The sequence below is a fragment of the Cupressus sempervirens genome, chromosome 9 (assembly GCF_028749045.1).
Source record: "Cupressus sempervirens isolate cs-2001-9-10 chromosome 9, ASM2874904v1, whole genome shotgun sequence".
Taxonomy (NCBI): Eukaryota; Viridiplantae; Streptophyta; class Pinopsida; order Cupressales; family Cupressaceae; genus Cupressus; species Cupressus sempervirens.
This window is the reverse complement of record NC_143126.1, coordinates 560,547,550-560,554,018: the sequence shown is the minus strand read 5'-3', so window position 1 is coordinate 560,554,018 and position 6,469 is coordinate 560,547,550.

Genomic DNA, 6,469 nt, shown 5'->3' with positions numbered 1-6,469 from the left:
CTAGGCAAGTTTTATTTGCTAAGAAATAAAATTGAAGACAAATAAAAACTAAATCCTAAATATATGCATATTTCAACACATTCTTTGTTTGCATTAAAACTTAAAAACTAACTAAAATCTTCCTAAGAAAAAACTCTATTTTTTCCACCAACATCAATTATCAACATACTCCTCCTTGATGTTGAGTGTTCTCACAATTCGATCATGTTAAGTGTGCTCACAATCTGATACATTCATCTCAAAGTGCAACTCTTCATCACTAGAGTCTAATAGACTCAAATAGTACTTCTAATAGAAGTCAACTAACTATTTATCAATTTCTCTCTTTCATGAGATATAGAATACTCATGAAACTTCCATGTGCCAATAAAAATAAGTAGAATTATCAACTACTTCACTCAAACATTAAAACCTTGATCCACCACTGTCACTTTTGACATGCGAACATTGAGGTTTGTACAATCTTTTCAACATCTTTGTCACCTTCTACATATAGGATCCATCGATCCATCTATAATAAACATGCATACATTTTTTTGTAAATTCATTATCACAATCTCTATTCCAACAAGCCTTTTCACTGAGACTCTTCAACCCACAAATTCTACAAGGGTGAATATCCCAACATTTATCTTCTTTATGTCCTTCTCTATGACAATGAGAACATGTAAGATATTCCTTACTTTGAATTGATTTTTTCGAACCGGCAACACTAGCAACATCAAATTTCTCTCTCACCAAATCCAGGGCCTTCAAATTTTGGCCTCCAAATAGGCTTGATGGGCTCTTTCATGCCTTGCCCATGTTTTCCTAATCCACTTCCTTGAAATCTCATTTTGTACATAATCTTCAAACTAATATTAAATTTTTAAAACATCCATTGTTATCATCATAACAATTTCTATCTATACCTCTAGATGTCTGCTTATCTCCATCTTTATCCTCTTTACCAGAAGAAACTTTGACTGCATCATCCATATTAAATTGACATAGATCATTTGTATCACATACAACATCACCAACTGATTTTTTTGACATCAATTTTTCTTTTTCTTTTTATTTTAACTTATTTTCTAAATATCTATTTGTTTTCTTAACTTTCTCCAATTCCTCCTCCAAATTATTATTTTCATAAACATTCTTTCTCAACCTCTTGATAGTTTCTAACAACTTCGAATTTGTTTTTTTTCAAAACTCATCAATTTATCTTTCAAACAATCCTTCTCAAAAATCAAATTTTCATTTTCTTTGCTTTTTTTAATTATCTTCCTCATTGAAATAAATGAAATTGTTACACAAACGAATTACCTCTATTCTTGGTAATATTCTTGAGCTACACAACAAAACCTCCTTTGACACTAAGCTTCAATCTTCATTTTTCCCTATACTACTCATGATATTTTCTCTTCCTTTTTAAACTCTTCCATAAATCATTTTCAACACAAATTTTCTCTTTTGCAATATGATTCAAATCAATATCTCATATTTTTATACTGTAATAGCATTATACAAAGTAGATAATTTCATCAACACTCTTCATACCCCAAAATCTCCACCTGCTCTGATATCAAATGTAGAACTTACTCATGAACAAAATTTTGAAAATCTCTTGAACAATACTCTCCTCCAAGATCTGTTCTCTAACATCTGATTGTGTTCCTTTTTTCATTCTCTACATGAGCTTTAAACCTCTTGAAAATATCAAGAGCTTCATCCTTAGTCTTCAAAAAATACACCTAAGACGTGTGAGAATATCATCAATAAAAATGATAAAAATATAATGACTTGCCCAAACTTTGTGTTTGCATAGGGCCACATATATTAGAATAAATGAGTTGTAGTGAGTGATGGGCCCTCCACTGAGTTTCTAGACGAAGTGGGTTTTGAACAACATCTCCTTTACATTCAAAGATTTTTCCTCACATGTTCTGCCAGACTGATATTGCTCCAAATTAAAGCCAATTCTACCTTGAGGTCTTCTAGAAATCCCCTATATATTTTATTCACTGGTTAATACAATGGAAAAGAAGGAATAAAAGTTTGTAAGGAAGCAAAAGAAGTTTTTATCAAACAAGCTTCGCATAAATATGTTATGACAAGTTTTTGTTATTATTTTTATCTGTGTTTTGCTCCTATATCGGCGTGAATGGTAAGGTACTTATTTTATTGCGATAGAGACAATATTATCCTTCCTTCTGGAACAAGTGAAAAAGACATGTGTCAAATAAAGAAAGCTTAACAACATTGGATGGAGTAGGAGAGTTTTAATGTGAGTCTATCAAGAGTTGAAAATCTATTGGCGTCTAACATCACAACAGAAAACAAAATTATAAATTCATTAGAATGAAAACTTAGGCATCTGATAATGACGAATTACACTCTATCGGCTAATAAAGTATAATAATGGTGGGAGTTTTGAAAGGCATAAAGCAATACAAGTTGCTAAAAGCTTTATATAGAAGTATGAAATTAATTATCAAGATAAGGAGCAGATATGAGAAGTTCCTTCTTGAATGGGTATCTAGATGAAGAAATATGTGTTGAGTAGTCACAAGATTTTGCCTTTAAAAAAAATTAATAACATGCTATGTAAGAATTGGTGGCTACTTTTAAGAGAAGTAAGACTGAACCTATCCTTCACTACAATAAGAAGAGAATATCATAAGTTTGTGTGTTAATGATCTACTATATATGGGTAGCATTTCTAAAATGAAAGACAAATTCAAAGTTTTATGATGAATACATTTAAGATTAAAGATCTACGTCTCAACGGATATCTTCACAAAGTTGCAAAAGTTCAATTATTGACTCTTAGAGATCAAAGTGCGAGTCCTCTCAGCATTAAGGAGTATGTTCATAATTGATGTGGCAACTCCTAAAAACAAAGATTTATTGGATTGATAATTTTTAAGTTTTAATTCAGTTTTTAGTTCTTTTAGATTGTAGTTTATATCAAAATAAAAGATACTTAAATTTCTAGATAGGCACACTTTATTTAATAAAGTGTTTTTTTTATTCACATTTAAATATTTAATATTTCTGTGTTTCAATAAATTTACAACCTTCTTTGATTTATTTTATTTTTGTAAGACTTCAATAAAATTGTGGAATTGTTTCCCCTCTTATCAACAAAATTAATATTTTAGTACAAAAAACAATATGTTATTGTAATCATACTATGTAAATATAATGTTCTAAGAGGCTACCCTAGCCAAGATACCTAAACATATTTCCAACTATTTTCTACACATTATATATTTCTTTTTTGAATTTTATTATTATTTTTATAATATTTAAATAACATAAAACAAATGGACAAGGATAAATTTGAAATACAAATTGAACAATCAAAAACTGTTTTTCCTTAATAGATCATTATAGAGTATTACAATTACAGATACACATTCGATTTTCTCAAACCTTCAACTATTACACAGTGTAATATTCTACAATAGATATTGTAAAAACCGAAAATCGCTAACATTGCCACAATGCAAACTATACCATAAAATACAAAAATATAAAGTTGAAAAGTCAAATGTTGACTTCATAAGCATAAATTTACTTGTTCCAATTAATATTGAAAGTTGGAAATTACATAACGACAATTAGTCGAGTTGAAACCGAAATCACATATCATCATTACATAAACACCAAAAACTTTCTATACATTTTATATTACAAAGTCGACCACATGTCAATATCATAAACTAACCAAAGCATAAAATATTGAAAAAGAACATATGAACATGACGATTTTATGTCAAAACTATGTCCACATGCATGCTGAACATAAGTATAACATCAACAAATCATATGATATAAAACATATGATAACATAAACACTTAACATAACATGCCATTAGACCTATGAGCCCATTTGTATGTAGTCATGTCTCCAAAACATTGGAATGTTGTCCATCTACTATAATGAGACGAAAGATTGGTCCAAGAACTTTTACCGCCCAACCATGCAGTGGCTAGCTCCCAAAGGTTCTCTAGTTAAAAAGAACTACCCGACCCTAGCACGAGAAGGCGAGGAACTTGGCACAATTGGATCAGAAAGATCTAGTGCAGCCAAGTGATCTAATCTACTTACACCTATGTCTAGTAGATACATTCACAAGGATATGGAAGAGGGAAAACAAATATTTAACCTTGCATTTTAAACATATGCATATTTGTTCTACCGAGCTTGGCCAAGCATCATGAACCAGTTTAATGTAAAAGATTGGTGAATTATTTCTAAGGAAAAACAATACAAATCCCCATATATTACCCTCCTCTTTAAACCCATATTCAGCACCCCTTCTTTAAGAACACAGAGTCAAAGAATAAAGAATAATTAGTCTCGCTATATTTATTTATTTTTCTATCTATAACTACTTTCAGATTTATGTTTTCCATTTTAAACAAGATTTTATCAGCAAAATATATTTCTTATCTAACGATTGACCCAGCTAGCCTGAAAATGTTGATACGACTTAGAGTAATGTTACATAAAAGAATAATATACACCCATCTCCGTAGATCAAAAATAATGATTCACATATGAAATAAATATCTAAGTTTGTTTGGTGAAGTCAAAACCTCTGTTATATTAACACGAGGAAAATTAATTCCTTTTTAATGTTCATGCATTCCATTTGAAAACATTCATTCAATTATCTTTATTGGAAAATAGTCAAAGTTTTCGTTCTTCAAAGATTTTTACAGCAGACACCGATAAATATTGAAGCGACATTCATACCTAACAAAAAGATTGGCAATACCTTTATAATATAAGAAACATGGTTTCACTATTATCATCACATATGTCTCTACCAAATGGTCTGATTTTATATCCTCCCCTGAAAGCACTTCTACTAGAAAGGCTTATATCTTCAGCTGATCCTATATCATATAATCACACTGAGTCAGAAGCATTGATACAATTCTTAAAAGAAAAACAATCTTAGCTAATTGAATCCCTAGACCATTGGACAGTCAGTGGTTATGGCTTGAAGTCTGAGCAACCTAAAACATGGGTGTTGATCATCTAGCACAGTTAGAAACAATAATAATGTTTAACTCCAATATATAAGGTATTTTTTTTACCGCCTACTTTACCTAATGCCAAAATGGAAACTTAGATTAAACTATGGACATCGATTTACTAAGGAAAACGTCTGGACAAAGATCTCTCCATAAATGGATGGAGCGGCATTCACAGCTAATCATAATAAAAGCCAAACAAAAAAACTTCAGCAAGATAATGATTTCACTATTTCTAACTTTGTTTACTGGCTGCCCTCTATACAAGCATTTAACTGATTCAATTACTTCATAGCAGCTTTTAAAAAAAACTAAATTCACTTGATCACAATAGCATATCGATTTTCAAACGACATAACTTTTCATGGAATAAAAACATAACCGAACCGAGATGTATATGTATTGAACTGTGAAATCAAAATAGAAAGAGGAACCTGAAACAAATCGAAATGTATTGTCTCCAAGATTTCTGAAAAACTCCTCTTTCCAATACGAATCAGGAAACTCCCCAAAGAAACTTCTCTCCCTTTTAAGTTTGTTTTCTTCCTCCCAGCCAAAAATGTGCCTTCTTGAGCTCTCCCTTTCCACGGCCATTCTTAAACATCACACACTAAGGAGAAAATTAAGCCTGGAAAAAATAAGTCAGCTTTGACTATTTAACACTTTTAGTATTGGAATGAAGCTTAGTGTGTGATGTTTAAGCCGTCCGCCTTTCCACCAGTGTCGTCCTTCAAGAAAAAGCTTGTTAGATTTTTATCTAGATCCGTACACACCCATTTGGCTTTTCCTCCCCTTCTCTAAATAGCTACCTCTCCTAAATTGATTGTCCCCAAAACTGTCATTGCTTTTGTTTTGCCATATCATAATGAACATTAAATTAAACTTGTTTAATTTTTAATTCCATTTCCCACCCATCTTGGAGAGTAACTCCAATTAATAATGTGGATGAAAAATTCACTCTTGTTCTATTTATTAACAATAAATTTCTCAACTAACAATTTCCATTTCGAATTTGAGCATATTAATTACTAATTTAAAAGAAATTAGAAGCATAATATTTATTTTAAAATCTAAATTATAATTTTTCAAAAATAATAGACAAATCTACGAAATTTGTAAATAAATAATCCAGACACTTTTTAATCGTATTATTATTTTTCTCTTATTTTGAAATCAAACTAGCTTTGAAAACAAAAGATAATAAATTTAATACAAATAAAAGAAGTATCTGCATGTGTGTATGTGTACTTACACCATAGAAATTTTGGGCCAACCTACCGAGGAGCTAAACTCCTCTATCTCAACCACTCTTTTGCCTTCAATACTTGCACACTCACAACTCGACATCACCCATTGCATCAGTAATGCCATCATCACAATAAACAAAATAACATCTTAAATATGAATTTTAAACATTCATCATTCATCATCAGAC